The sequence below is a fragment of the Bos indicus genome, chromosome 7 (genome assembly GCF_029378745.1).
Source record: "Bos indicus isolate NIAB-ARS_2022 breed Sahiwal x Tharparkar chromosome 7, NIAB-ARS_B.indTharparkar_mat_pri_1.0, whole genome shotgun sequence".
NCBI lineage: Eukaryota > Metazoa > Chordata > Mammalia > Artiodactyla > Bovidae > Bos > Bos indicus.
In genome coordinates, this window is record NC_091766.1 from 105,898,750 (window position 1) to 105,915,590 (window position 16,841).

The following is a 16,841-nucleotide window of genomic DNA, read 5'->3' on the forward strand; positions in this document are numbered from 1 at the left end:
CTCCCCCGTCCCTGGGATTCTCCAGGCAAGAACACTGGAGTGGGTTGCCATTTCCTTCTCCAATGTGTGAAAGTGAAAAGTGAAGTCACTCAGTCATGTCCGACTCTTTGCAACCCCGTGGACTGCAGCCCACCAGGCTCCTCCATCCACGGGATTTTCCAGGCAAGAATACTGGAGTGGGGTGCCACTGCCTTCTCCATTTGTAGTGACATATAGTTAATTTAAAATACTATATTAGTTTCAGGTGTACAGCATAACGATTCAGTAAATTTGCAGACTATACTCCACTATAAATTATTATAAGATGATGGTTGTAATTCCCTGTGTATACAATATATCCTTGTTACTTTACTATTTTATACAGAGTGATTTTTCTCTCTGAATCCCATACCCTAATCTGTCCTTCCCCTCTTCCCTCTCTCCTTGGGCAACTGCAAGTTTGTTTTCTATATCTGTAAGTCTGATTCTGTGTTGCATAAACCTTCATTTGTATTATTCTTTACATTCCACATATAAGTTATATCATACAGTATTTGTCTTTTCTGTGATTTATTTCACTAAGCATAATATTTCTAGGTCCATCCGTCTTGCTGCAAATAGCAGAATTTCATTCTTTCTAATGGCTGAGTGATAGTCTGCGTATTACTGTACACACAGAGCGCATCTTCTGTAGGCATTCCTTTGTTGATGACACTTAGGCTGCTTCCCCATCTTGGCTACTGTGAACATTGGGGTGCATTATCTTATTAAATTAACGCTTTCATTTTTTCTGGCTATATACCCAGGAATGGAATCACTGGACCACGTGGCAGCTCTATTTTAGTTTTTTTTAAGGAACCTCTATACAGTTTTCTATTGGAGAAGGAAATGGCAACCCACTCCAGTATTCTTGCCTGGAGAATCCCAGGGACAGAGGAGCCTGTTGGGCTGTGCTTTCTATGGGGTCGCACAGAGTCGGACACAAATGAAGCGACTTAGGAGTATACAGTTTTCTATAGCGGCTGCGCTAATTTACATTTCTGCCAACAGCGTAGGAGGGTTCCTTTTTCTCTACATCCTCTCCAGCATTTGTTATCTGTAGGCTCTTCAATGATAGCCATTCTAACAGGTGTGAAGCAGTATCTCATTGTGGTTTTGACTGCCTTTCTCTGATAATTAGTAATGTTGAGTATCTTTTCATATGCCTGTTGGCTATCTGTTTGTCTTCTTTGAAAGAATGTCTATTCAGGTCTTATGCCCATTTTAAAATTGGATTGTTCTTTTTTTTTTTTTAATATATATATATAGAGTTGTGTGAGCTGTTTATATATTTAAATATCAACCCCTCGGTCACATCACTTGTCAATACGCTCTCATTTCACAGGCTTTTCCATTTTGTGTCAGTGGTGTCTTTCAAGCTTAATTAGGTCCCATTTGTTTATTTTTGCTTTTATTTTTTTATTTTTTGACTGAGTAGACAGAACTCCCAACAAAAAAAAATTGCTACAAGTTATGTTAGAGTGCTTCCCCTGTGTTTTTCTCTAAAAATGTTATGATTTGGGATCTTACATTTAGATCTTTAATCCATTTTGAATCAATTTTTGTAAACGCTGTGAGAAAATGTTCTAACTTCTTTCTTTTACAAGTATCTGTCCAGTTTTCCCAGCACTGCTTATTGAAATGACTGTCTTTTCTCCATTGTCTATTCTTGATACTTTAATCATGGATTAATTGACCACAGGTGCATGGATTTACTTCCGGGCTCTGTGTTCTGCTCCACGGATCTTTGTGTCTGTCTCTGTGTCAGTAACATACTGTTTTGATGACAGTAGTTTTGCAGTATTGACTAGAGTCTACGAGGTTTATAACTCCAGCTTTGTTCTTTTTTCTCAAGATTGCTTTGTTAACTTAAGGTCTGTTATTCAAGGCTCCTTATGGATTTGAATTATTTTTTGTAGTTCTGTGAAAAAATGTCATCGGTACTTTAGTAAAGATTGCATTAAATCTGGGGATTGCTTTGGGTAGTATGGCCATGTTACAATACTAATTCTTCCAATCCAACAGCACAGGATATCCAGTTCTGCCACTTTCAGACTGTGTATCTGCTGCTGCTGCTGCTGCTAAGCCATGTCAGTCATGTCCGACTCTTAGCAACTCCATAGACTGCAGCCTACCAGGCTCCCCCGTCCATGGGATTTTCCAGACAAGAGTACTGGAGTGGGGTGCCATTGCCTTCTCCAGACTGTGTATCTGGGAGTACATTATTTAACCTCTCTGAGTTTAAGCATTCTCTTCAAAATATACAGAAAGCTAGCACAGCCTTTCAGGGTTGTCATGATTAGGTACCTGTATGGAAAGTTTCTCAGCAGTGGTTGCAACAAAGGAGAGTGATAAGCCGGAACCTCTATTGTTCTTGCGAAGGCTGCAGCTCTTGCCAAGGCTGAATGCCAAAGGCTGAGGTAAGTTTGACCTTGGTTCCCCACACCAAGGTCGAAGGTGTCCTCTGTTAGAGCTCACTCACAAAGAAATGGAGAGAAGGTTTGAGCCTAAAATGGGACTCCTCTGCTCGCAAATGTAAACAAGCTGGCCTTCTTCTTTGAGGCTGGGAAAAGTTGGCAGTTTGATCTGTCAGCTTGTGCCGCCTCCGTATTATCTGGCTTCTTCACGTGGCTGTGGCTGTTTTCTCTTGGAACCAAGTTTTGAGGGACACCCTAGGCAGAATCGCAGACCTTTCGATCAACCAATCTATGACTGGACTAGTCGTCTCATTTTGGTACTTTAATTTTCTAAACAATATAAACTTAATGTGCATGGAGTATACCTGTTTTGCATAAAACTATATCTTTCCGAAACTCAGAGAACTATCTTTGTTTGAATCATCTAAAAGGTAGATAAGTCAGTAAGTTCAGTTGCTCAGTCCTGTCCAACTCTTTGCGACTGCATGGACAGCAGCACACCAGGCTTCCCTGTCCATCACCAACTCCCAGAGTTTACTCAAACTCATGTCCATTGAGTTAGTGATGCCATCCAACCATCTCATCCTCTGTCGTCCCCTTCTCTTCCTGCCCTCAATCTTTCCCAGAATAAGGGTCTTTTCTAAGGAGTCTGTTCTTCACATTAGGTGGCCAAAGTATTGGAGTTTCAGCTTCAACATCAGTCCTTCCAATGAATACCCAGGAATGATTACTTTAGGATTGAGTGGTTTGATCTCCTTGCAGTCCAAGGGACTCTCAAGAATCTTCTCCAACTCCACAGTTCAAAAGCATCAAGTCTTTGGCACTCAGCTTTCTTTATGGTCCAACTCTCACATCCATACATGGCTACTGGAAAAACCATAGCTTTGACTAGAGGGACCTTTGTTGGCAAAGTAACGTCTCTGCATTCTAATATGCTATTTAGGTTGATCATAGCTTTTTGAAAATACCCTATCTAAAAGGTAGATACTGTTATTATTTCCAAACCAAACGTTTTCATGTTAATCTTTTAAGTAAAATTCCCCATGGTAAAATAAAGAGTAAGACAATAGGAATATCAGAATTACTTTACCCATATTTACTTCACAACTTCTCTGAAACTCATCCTTTTCATAAAGAGTTAACAATTATATAAACACTGAGAATGATCTAACAAAGCCACTGGATACTCCTATTTTTGTTATCAGTTGTTTATCCTACAACCAAGCCATTTTAGAAAACTAAAAGTTTATAAGGATCATGGTCGCGAATGAAAAAACCATCTCAACATCAAAAGCCTATGTCATATTTGAAAGAGGTGGGTGTCCCTTGACAAAGCTGATGCTAAGTGAACATACATGAATAATGGGAACTACATGGAGTATGTAAGTGAAGTAAGTGGAATCTGGTTTTAGGTCTGCCTTCATCGCAGACTGCTATGAAAATCCCCAAATTTCTAAAGTATCTTAGTTTTTCCTCAACTTTAAGAATGAAGAACTGATGTTGACGTATGGCAAAACCAATACAATATTGTAAAGTAAATAATAATAATAATAATAATAATAAAAATTTAAAAAATAAGAATAAAATTGTCATACCCTTAAAAAAAAGAAAAAAAGAATGAAGAACTGGGAGACCGCTCTCTGCCCAGACTTTGCTGGAAGATTCCTCAAATTATTCTCCTTTTAAAAATGAGAAACTAAGATGAAGACATTTTGAACAAATTAAGCTAAAACAATGACAACAAGCCCTGGCCTTTTTCCTGAGCAGTTTGTTCTGGAAAGAAGGGGAAGCATGTGCAGAAGCTCATGGAAAAACTAAAAGATGTGTTCTATGCAAAGGTTCCTGTCTATTATGAAGGAAAATGATCTTGCATTATAGAAGAAACGTTTCAAGATAGATTTTTAAATTATGCTGAAATATGCTTTGAAGAAAGGATGTGGGAATTTTAAAAAGAAAATTATCGAAAGCTCTTTCTTGGTGTGGTTTAAGTGCTAGCTGAAGACAAGTTGAGCTATATGACTTCCTGAAATTCCTGTGAGCCTAGAGGCTTTGAAATTTAACTCACACCGTCAGGCCCCACAGTCGTTTTCTTCATTTACCGATTCACCTATTAAACGCTTGCTGAGCGTCTACTGCATGCTTGGTTCCGTGCGAAGCTCTGAGAGGTGCGGTGACCAACATGACGCAGTAAGACTACGCCCCAGCCTGCAGACGCTCCCGCAGAGAAGGAGACTGTCGTGAGCGCGGGGCGGCAGTGAAACGGTGACGCGCACGCGCGGCCGTCTTCATTCTCTTTTCGCCAATCTGCTCTGTGACCCACACAGCTTTCGCTTCCTTCTCTTTTGAATCCCCCACTCGGATCTGGTCTGTTTTGCAGAATGCTTACCCCAACCACCCCCACTTTCCATGTCCCTTTTCCTGTATAAAGGACTCGAATAAGAGCACATGGAGTCTTACTCATCGCTTTCATAACAAATCTGTAATTCAGAATCGTTCCATTAGAGGAAAGGGATATATACTTTGAAAGATGGTGTTTATTACCATGAATACCATCAATAGTGGTTCTCTATGATACTGTATAGATAATAAGGCAAAAGGAAGTTACTTAGTCCAGATGTGGGAAATCGTTGGTGAGAGAGAGAATTCTTGGTACTCTTCAAATTGCTCTACCATAAACTGTGTTCTTCCAGAGCCAGCCCTTGGTCTATTGCCCTGTTTCTTTAGGGTGCCAAAAAATAAGTGCCAAATAGCGGAGGCACCATAGATCATCTGCGTAAGTGTCTTACGCCAGCCCGCTGCATCATCCTGAATGAATTAATTCTGTGTAGGTTTCAGTTTCGCGTATTTTCCTTCTTTGGGGGATCCTAAAAATGTGCACTTCCATTATTTAATTTGAAGCTGTCTCAGCGGAATCAAAACATATAGAGCAATAAAAAAAGGTGTTGTTGAAATTCTGCTCACCCCTTGCCTGTTCAACTACCATAAAATTCAGACTGCACATAAGACATAGGCTAGGTCTAGACCATTTGAATGACAAGTTCAAAATGCAGTCAGACATCTGGATGATTCCAGAGATCCAAGTGTTTGGCATTATATAGACAAATATATGGATGGTGGCCAGTTTGTTAAAATGCTGGAGGTGGTTTATGAAAACCCCTCCTCCTTACCTAAAGTATTCCACCAAGGGCAAAATATCTTCACCCCAGTTTTCCTGTGAAGACTGTGCAAAAAGTGATTTTGAGAAAAAAAAATTAAAAAATAAAGGGGGGCCTGTCTTCCTGCATAGTATCAGATACTGGCCCAAAATAAATGCTTTTGGCTAGTCCAATAGGTAAAATTATCTGCTTCTAAATTTCAGTGTCTGGCATTTCTCCATTGTAGCTGACCTCATGGCACTATATTCCCTAAGAGACGTTTCTTTCTTCACTTAGCTTTTCCCATAGCCTGGCAAGTAAGGCTAGGAATGGCCCCCCAAAACAGGCTTCTTAACAGCAAACACAAACATAAAGCTTTAGTCCATTCACATTAATTTTCAAAATTTCTACATTTGGATGATATTAACCCTATTTGCAGCATGAAGCTGACAAGTTCATACAGACTTTTAACACCCCATTAATCTTACTTTGTTAGACTAGGGCATACACCAGCCAAAAACTGGAAATTTGATTAGCTGGTCCCATGCATTAGCTATCTCATTGCTATGGCATTTTAAAATATTTTCCAGATATACAAAGCCGTGTTAGTTTTTTGAAGGTCTTTAGGGGGTTAGCAAAAAAACATACCAAATAACCTCCTTGTAAAACACTTCTACTTTGGCTACCAAAAAAAAAAAAAAAAAACTGATTTAGGAATTTTTGTTTTCAACTGATAAATAATAATCTTAAAGAGAACTGTGCAGCCTAAACTTTGATTTGTGGTAACCTTTCAGCTCTGGGCATTTTTTCCCTAATCCTCTAGATTTATCAGGATCTAGTACATTTTTTTTTTCTAGTGGCAATTTGATAATAATTTTGAATTTCATACAATATGCTGGGCTTTTCAGAAAATCCTTCTGATGGACATGAATCCAATTGGAGTCATTTTGAAATGGATAGTCAATTTATTGGATTAGCTGATAAGGTGATGAAAATCTCTTTTAATCAGATGGATATCTTTAATGAATCAAAAAAGGCTTTTTCATCCATCCCTATCTCATTAAAGCCTTTGTAAATCTCATGGAATGACTTAATGGTACATTTTATGTCCTTTTCTTCTTTTGTGATTTTAAACAGCTTAGCAAATTGTTCATAGAGAGAACTGTGTATTGCAGCATAAATGCTTCAATTCAGAGTCTAATTCAGCCCCCTTGCTCACAAGGAGCTGGCCAACCAAGCCAAAATCAGGAAGACACCAAGACTAATCTATTTTAGATTCTCTGAGACCAGAAAAATAAGTTGTAATGCACAAGGGCATTTTCTCCTGGAGGTTTCACCTGAGATTTCCATCTTTTCTCTCATCTCCACATTAAGCAAAAAGAAAAGAAGCGTGGCCTGAGGCAAAGCAAGGCCTTTTCCTCTAAACTCCAGAATAGTGTCACAGTTGGTGAAAGCAGCTGATTTAACAGAGTGACTTACAACAGATATATTCACCTGAGGATTATTTCAGCTTCTCAGCAAAATGACTGGACAGTTAAAGGTATATGCCCTTTTTCGTTATCTCATTTCGTAACTGATAATCAGTCATTAAATACTTCTACAGTAACAAGTGTTACCCCTAAGGAAACCAACACCCATTTCCATTTTGTTAGTATTCAAATTAATATCCACTACTTTTTCTCTTGTGGAAGCCTATAACGTACCGTTTCTGTCACCAAGAATCTGATATGCCTAGGGAGCTCGTAGCTCAAGAAGCAACCTCAGTTTTCTGAACAGGTATCTGTATTCACTTCAAGCAGGATCAGGAAGACAAGGCAAACTTCATTGTGTTTCCTGTGTGTCGGGTCACGTCCCACACTTCCCAAGTCGGCCACGTGGGGCGTTTCCCATCTGGTCGACCAACACCCCCTTGAGCCTCTCATCTCACCTGTTAGCACCTCATCCCGCTCCTACCAACAACAGAGTCACCAAAGCTCAGACTGAAGCTGCCAACTATTTTTAATCACAAAAGGTGTACAGCTATTCTCTTGCAATACAAAACATCCATCAATCCTACGACATTTTGAACATATGTCATTCTAAACTTCACAAAGTTTTAAGATTAGCTCCTTTTAAGCAGAACAGTCTTTTCTTAGAACTTGCGTTTCAGAAGATAAATCTAATCATGCCAGAAAGCACAGCTTTTAAATTGGCAATTGCCTGTAGAAGTTGGCTCTGTGACTTTTTAAAAGAAAATCGGAAACTTAAACAACTCCTATATATTGAGTATATATTATTTCTCTCCAAAACCATTCAGTTTTGAATAAGCACTTTATTACACTATTTGCATTTTTAAATATAGATTTTAAGATTGAATGCTGATCTGTTTCCCTGATTCACACGGCTCATGTCTTACTTGAAAGCAGCTACGTGAACTTGAGCTGAGGAGTTTCACTTATTCTCCTCAAGTGCGATCTCTGGGGAATAATTTCCTGTGGGAAGTAACTGTAGGAGTGTCTCCATTGTTCTATGGAAAACTAAGAACAGCTGCAACATTTTTAAGAATAACCTACATAGAAAGTGTCAAATTAGAGGCATTCCTTCTTTTCCCTTGACTAAACGCAGCCATCTTCTTTAAGCACTGACTGAAAGGGAATTTGTTAGCCATGCTGATGTGTCTAAAACAGGCCAGATATCACTAAACAGAAATTCAATAATATTTTTTTTTCAGCATTAAAGGAGATAACTGTTAAATACCATTTATCTTGTCTGGGTTCATGATTAATGAGGTGTGTGTATCCTTTTGCTTCCCTCTATCACTTTTTCTTTTAATCAGTGTTAGCATACCAAGGTTATAGTATCTTCTAGATTTGTTATGTGGTAAAACTATGTGCAAAGAGATGCTCATCCCACTATATTACATGGGAAAAAATTGAAAATATATAAATATATGTTTTTTTCTGTAAAGAAATACATAATACCCATATGTATATACACACAGATACATAATTCCTGATAAATTTTCCTTGTTTGATAGTTATACTGAAATACAAAGAATAATTGATAAAACATACACAGAGAACATTTTGCAAAATAACTTTTGTTTAGCTTTTTTGTTCGCAATATTGAAACGTGATGGTGGGCAGCTTTTTTAAGTAAGATTTGCTCTTTCTTTGGTAAACTGTCAAATAGCACCTAAATATTCTCCTGGGGATTTCTAAATTGTACTTAGAATTTTGAACACTCTACTAAAACATCTGTAAACAGTCTGATACATGAGACCACTTGCAAACATAGACATATTGATATTCTAAATAATCACCCCAGAATGTTTTTAAAATCATTTTGAAATCAGACATCACAGGTGGGAGGTAGGTGTCAAAATTAAATGCAAATGGTGATGATGTCATTACTTAGACTTTTTTTTTTAATTTTATGAGGTCCTTTTTATTTTAGGGATCATGTTTATATTGTCATTCCCTTTAGAAAGATGAGAAAAACAGATGATTCTAAACATTGTGCTATATTTTTGACAGCTTTGTCAGAGCCAAACTAACAGTTCCATTTCTACGTAATATACTACAATGCTGAATATTTACCTGAAATAGATATCTAGGAAGAATAAAAAATATTAATATAACGGTAAAAATGAAGAGTCTTCCAGGTTTTCTCTTAACAACAAAACAAAAATGAAGAGAAAAATCCTGGGAGATATTAAGAAAGAATGCGTATACTGTATTAATTTAGTCCTTTTTTGTCTGTCCACTTCACTTTATCTCGAACCTCAATTAAGAAAATTGAACCCTTTACTTTCTTTTTGAAACTGAACCACAGAAGAAGGGAAAACTAGGTCCATAAAGCAGCTGCTATAAAAATCATCAAGCGTTGACTGATACGTTACAATGTAGGATAGAGACAACTGAAGTGGCACGTGGAAATAATGGGGAAAGTTGGAGGAACAACATACACAAAGCTTTAAATGTGAACACCGCACCTAACGAGAGAGACGCAATTGTGGAGTCGGCATGCAGTAGAAGCACACCGTATTAAAGGAGAGGCAGGGAGCCACCTTCTCACCTTAGGACGACGTATAAGAGGCTGGAGGATTAATTGGACCTTGTGGCTTTGGTTTGTTTAACAGAAGCATGGTCTCTGATCACATGCAACTTTAGTCTAGCCAATTACTGAAAGGGTTCTTCCGGTCTTCCCAGGGTTTATATTAAATGTTATCAACAAATCTGCCCATCGACAGAGGATTAGTACTTTCAGTACTGCAGTGGTGCCCTTTCGGCAATCTGTATGTGTGGGTTAAATTTAGAAGTCATGTAGCCGTATCTTTTCTTTATTCTTCCTGGTGCTTAGTGCTTGGCAAACAGAAGGTGCTCAAACACTTTTCTGCTTCTAGCTATTTCAACACCCATGAGGACTTTAGATACAGGAAAAAAAGGCTGAGGAGAATCTAGAGAAGCATTCCATGATGTGATCACAAATTTGAAGCCGGCGCGAAAATTTTGGCATAAAGAACCTCACCAAGGGATGATTTTAATAGCAAAAAGTAACTGAAAAATCAAAAGTAAAATGGAAAATATTATAAAAACAGACCTTTTATTGTGCCTAGAGAAAATTTCTTTCACTTGAGGAAAAATATATTTCAGTGTTTAGAAGGTGGTATTGAAATTTCAAAATGATATGTTTAAATGAAACTGAAAATTTTGCAACCATGTACTAACACTTTAAAACAGCACTTGTACTGATAGTGATTTATATAAAATATCTAAAATTAAAAGAGAAATAAGAGAGGGAGATGAAACAGGGCAAGAAAGAGAAAAAGAAATTAGCTCCATATAATACTCTGAGTAAAATAATTTGAAAGAGTACTCTTTGTGCTTTTGTTTGATCCAAAATTCTCATAACTGATCATAACATTTTCTTTACATGTATCCACTAAGTGAATAAATGTAAATCAGTACTAATGTGAGGAGTATTCTTTTCCATGTTAAAAGATGAGGTGGATAACAGATGAGGCAAAGAAAAAAGTACTTGAGCAGTAATGGATATGCTATCTCTTTATCTAAGCTTGGCAAATGTAGTACACCTCAAACTCTTTGCAGTGTATAAATAGATTTGGAAAAAACTTTGTGTAGAATTCACAATGAAGAACCACACTGATCCAGTAAAAGCCACGGTTGGTAAATTTCTCAGGAATTGCTCCAATATAAGGATTGACACAGAATAGTATGGCACCCACTCCAGGGCTCTTGCCTGAGAATCCCATGGACGGAGGAGCCTGGTGGGCTGCAGTCCATGGGGTCGATGAGGGTCGGACACGACTGAGCGACTTCACTTTCACTTTTCACTTTCATGCATTGGAGAAGGAAATGGCAGCCCACTCCAGTGTTCTTGCCTGGAGAATCCCAGGGACGGGGGAGCCTGGTGGGCTGACGTCTATGGGGTGACACACAGTCAGACGTAACTGAAGTGACTTAGCAGCAGCAGCAGCTCTCAGTAGACAGTCTTCTTTTTGGAAAGAGCTTTATGAAGGGAAGTACAGAGTGAAAATGATGAAAACAGTGTAAATATCTTCTTCTTGGTAAAATTTAAGAGTGCTTCACTCAGAACCTCAAAACCTGTACCGCTAAGTACCTACAGAGTTGAAAAACAAAGCCATATAACTTAGATGTATTTTAAGGAAAGTGTCAAAAAGTTAATGCAGTTCTACACTGAAGCATTCTCTCAGGTCTCCAAAGTTTAAAATATATAATCTAGTCTCCTGTGTCTCTTAATCCTTTGCATCTATGGATAGTTCCTGTTTATGTTAGCAAATAAAAAAGATGGAATGTAGGTCAAAGGTTCTCTGGACTTATTTCCCTTTAAAAAAAAATCAATATCCTGAAGAAACTTAGCTTTTATGATACCTGTCCATCTCTCAATAGTTGATGATGATATAATAATAATAATAAATGTAGATTAAATTCCCTGGTTGTAGCAGGAACTGGGTTAGTTAAAAATTCAAATAAAATAAAAGCAGGTTATAAGGGTCAAACAAATTAAGCTTTCTTTGAGATCTGGATCAGCATCTGAGCCTTGTAACCAGGCTTCTTAATTGAATATTAAGAACTATCACTCAAGCGTGAGGAAAACAGTGATGATTATGTAATGGCCTTCTATTGAGATTATTCCCGTCTAGCATATGGACTATTTCATATCACACTTCACAAGTTTTGATACTTCTGACATCTTAATCTAAAGTAGATACTGTTTAAAATCCTGTGATCACTAAAGTGCTCTAAAATATGAGCTATTTAAATATGTATTTCCTGGCAATTAATGCCTACCAGTGACAATGACCAAATGTTTCATTATAGGATGGCTAATGAAAGGCAGCCACAACCAGAGAGAATTAACCTGCACATTTTTCCACTTGTAACCTTTCTCCTTGCCACAGAATAAACAGATTTAACACAGTAGTTCTTTAATCTTCTCTAAAAGCTTGATGATGGGAAATTTCCTACATAAAATATGCGATCCTGAATAAGGTTATTAATCAAATTCAACATCCAATTCACAATTTCACAAGAGGTTGCCAAATTTACAGAGAAAGGGTCAAATTAGTTTATATACTATGGGTAAATTATTTTCCCATCTGACTGTATGATTTTTTAAACTCACTGTTTTCTGAACCCTAACAGAAAACAGGATATTGGCTCACAAGGGGTAGAGGAAGTATAAAGTCTCTGAGTTAATGCTATGTCTGTTTTAATTAACTACTTCATAAAATTTTTTCACACAGGTTACAAACAACATGCAGTAGGATTACAACTATGAAGACAAAGAATTTAACCTTGGGAAAAATGAGAAGAGGAGAAAATGTGTTTGCTTAATGAGACTGTCAGTGGTATTTGTCTCTCTTAATTCTTTTCTTGTGCTTTATTTTCATCTAATGGGAATTCTTTTAAAGAAAATTTATGTTATCCTAAGTACTTTAACTGAGACATTTCTTCTCACATAAGAAATAATTTGTTTTTGCTGATACTTTTCAAGAAATTTGAGAACCACCTTAAACTGTTGTTTGTTTTAGTGATTATTTCTACAGAAAAAAAAATGGAAGTGTTAAACAAGTATAGCTTCGTGGGGAAGACAGTTCCTCTTAGGCAGTGTCTGAATTTATGAATTCTAAGGTTCAAAAGTGAAACGAAAATCACTCAGTCGTGTCTGATACCATAGTGGGTAGCCTTTCCCTTCTCCAGGGGGGATCTTCCCAACCCAGGGATCAAACCCAGGTCTGTCACACAAATTAAATGGCTTCCAGAAACTTATTTAATATACACAAGATTAATTCTGTGTTTCATTTTACTTCTCCAAGTATGTTGTTTTTTCAGTGGTAGATGTTGGCATCTTTTCAATAAACAGTGCATTTGGCAAGAACAAGCATTGCCTTGGCGATGCAAGTGATGATTAAGGATTTAGTGTTCAAGAGCATCATGATGGATTCTTGTTAAAAGGGAAAGCAAGATTCAGCTAAGCTTACACAGCATAAAGATAGAGAAGACAGTTAAATAAAATTATTTCATATTCCTGAATCAGTTCTGCTTTCTCCACTTCCCCCAGTTCATGGAAAATACAATATTGTATTTATATATTATGATGGCTGGAACTTAAGTAGCTAAAAAATAAAAATAAGGATACTTCTGCCTTTGATATAAATAATGCTTATACATGTACACATAGAAGCAATCATTTTTTGTGACACCAACACATTCTGAAAATATACAGATATATATAACAGCAATCACAGTAGTGGTTATTATTTATCAAGTGATTATGAAGTACCCTCCAGGCACTGGGCTGCATGCTTATAGATACAGGTCCTTGAACTTTCTACATCTCTGAAAGTAAGAGTTGCTGTGCCCACTTGATAGTGAAGAAACAAAATCTCTAGAAAGAGTTTATTTACCAAGACTTAGTTTTGGTTTACTTACTGAGACTTGCCAAGCTTCACAGCTCATGAGAGGCGGCACAGGGATTTGAAATGCATCCTGTTTCATTTCAGTGTCCAGGGAGTTCTGTGTGCATGCTGTGGTGCTGTCTTCATATTGCTCGAAGAGGTCTGAATTGGGTAGTGGGTCTGAGTCAGAGCCTTCAAACAATCTCATCATCTTAACTAAGATACTCATTTCTTCTGTGTGTGTGTGTATGTGTGTGCTCAGTCATGTCTGACTCTGTGAACCCATGGACTATATCCTGCCAGCCTCCTCCATCCATGAAATTCAGTCCAGCAAAGCTAAAGAGAAAACTCTGAAAGCCAAGAAGCTAAGCATTTAATTTTCAGAATGAATATTTATAATACTTTTCCTTTGGTTCAGTTCTAGTAAAGTGGGTGAACCTAGACCCTGTTATGCAGAATGAAGTAATTCAGAAAGGAGAAAAATAAATATCGTATATTGATGCATATATATGGAATCTAAAAAAACGGTTTTGGTGAACCTATTTGCAGGGAAGGAATGGAAATGCAGATGTCTAGAACGGACTTGTGGACACAGTGGGGGAAGGAAAGAATGAGACAAACGGAGAAAGGATCAGCAACATATGTGAGCTATCGTGTATAAAACAGAGAGCTGCTCTTTAATGCAGGGAACCCAGCCTAGCCCTCTGTGCCGACCTGGAGGGGAGGCAGCCTACGAGGAAGGCGCTCCATGTGTGACTACGGCTGGTTTGCACTGTTGTGTGGCAGAAACCAACACAGCATTATAAAGCCATTTTTATTTTTATAATTAAAAAGTTTTTATAAAATTTTCATTTTTATAAAGCAATTTTCCTCCAATTAAAAAATAAATTAAAAAAAGAAAAAATAAATCAATTAAATGTAAAAACTAAAGTGCTTTAAAAAAGTCCAGATAATGCAAACAATGTAAGAGGTATATACAATATTTGGGCCATTCTGTGATAACCATCATTAACATTCTGGTGACTCAGCTTTCTTGTAGGACTTTGTACATGTTAGGTAATAGGTAGGTAGGAGAGGAAACAAAAAATTTTGCATAAGTAGAAGAAAGCACATAGAGGTTTTCTTTTTAATTATCATTAATTTTTACTTTTTTTAACCTCTAACCTATAGCCAGCCACATGACTGCCCCTCAATGCCAGCCATCAGTAATTCGTATTCAGTTCAGTTCAGTTCAGTCGCTCAGTCGTGTCCAACTTTGCGACCCCATGAATTGCAGCACGCCAGGCCTCCCTGTCCATCACCAACTCCTGGAGTTCACTCAGACTCACGTCCATCGAGTCAGTGATGCCATCCAGCCATCTCATCCTCTGTCGTCCCCTTCTCCTCCTGCCCCCAATCCCTCCCAGCATCAGGGTCTTTTCCAATGAGTCAACTCTTCGCATGAGGTGGCCAAAGTATTGGAATTAGTAATTTGTTTATCTTTTCTATTTTTTCCCAATATTTAATCATCTGCAGTGATACATGAGGATTTTGTAACTGTTCTTTTCACAAAAATTGTCAGGTATTTCTTTGTGATTGCTTTTTCTCCTTGAAAATGTCTTGAGGAAACCTCTGTGAATTAGTTTAAAAATAATTTATTCTTCTTAATAGCCAAATATGTCATAGTGTAAAAATACAAATAATGGTCACTCAGTGTGTCTTTTTTTTTTTTTTAATAGCTCTAAAAGGATCATCTCTGGACCTTTCTGTGATAGATATATAAGGGGCTTACTTTAATGAGAGAGATTTTCAGAAGTCAATGTGCTGTGCTTAGTTGCTTGGTCATGTCTGACTCTTTCGACCCCATGTAGCTTGCCAGGCTCCTCTGTCCATGGGGATTCTCAAGGCAAGAATACTCCACTGGGTTGCCAGGCCCTCCTGCATGGGATCTTCCCAACCCAGGGACTGAACCCAGGTCTCTCTCACTGCAGGCAGATTCTTTACCTTCTGAGCCACCAGGGAAGCCCTTATGTATCAGAAGTGGATACATAAGTAGTATAATTACCATATACGCATATTTTTTAGATATTTCCAGATAGCTTTTATAAAACACTGTGAGAAGTTCCATTTAACATGGAAATATTAAATGACAAGGCAGTATATACTGCTTTCCCATAATGGGAAATAAGGGATATTAAAAAGCATCTCCCATTCCTTGTTTGATTTAATTGTATTTTTACTGAACACCTAGATGCCAGCCTCGAAAACAATATATTACTTCACTTAGGATCACCAGAAATAAGAATTAAAAATTGCTGGGTTCAAGAACTGTCCACATAGTTTTAACTACATTCAGATATGTCTGCCAGAAGAGCATTTACACATCATCTCTTTCATGTGGGATGGTTGGTTGGTTGACTGGTTGGTCATTTTCAGTCTACTTCTCCAGTCCACAGTATCACTGTCACCATGTCTCTATTATTTACTGGAGTTTGCTATATTCTTCAAGTGTATAGGGCAGAAATAAGATTAAAAACCAGTGCTGCAGGCATTTATCTACTCAACCAAACTCACGGGCAGTTTACTGTCTGATATAAGAGCTACATTTCTGTCCCAGAAATCAGAAGGCTTGCTTTTCTGCATTCATATCCCATTCATATTGCATTATTTTAGAAATGTTTATGAAATTTAACTAACCAGGCTTCTTGAAATAAACTAACTTTAAAACAACTTGATAAATGCAGCCCAAGCATGAATGTATCATTTAAAATACACATAATAGATTCTATAAGGTGTCTTAAATTGAAGTTAGATAGCAGCAAGCCCAGAATTCAATAAAGAAACTTTGTAGACTCAACATAACTTACATATTGCTCTTTGTCTGATCATATCATATAAAGCTATTTTGGATTTATTTTTAACTGACACAGAGGAGAAAATTCTTTATTAATTGAGGAAAGAAATCTTTGAATAGGAATAGCATTGACTTTTAAATTATTGGCCTTATCTTGCTCTTTTATGTATGCTCAGAATAGTGACAGCATTTTCAACAATGTTCCCAAAGCCATTTAGCTTACAAAGTGGAATTATTGTGATACGGTACACTTAATGCATTTCTTCTTCATAGCATCTTATTTCATAAAAATCAATTGGATTTTATGCCTTGCATAGAAGGCCCTTCTTGCACAATGAAGGCAGAGTTATTATGGGTAAGCTGGCCAGATATCATCAAATGCACTAGAACCTTTCTATAGTATTTATTGTTGTACAGAATGCAGTGTAAGGCACTCCACTACCGTACAATAAGTAGCAGTTTCTCTAGCGCAGCCATTGTAGGAACTCTTTATAGGAAGCTATTAATATCACAAA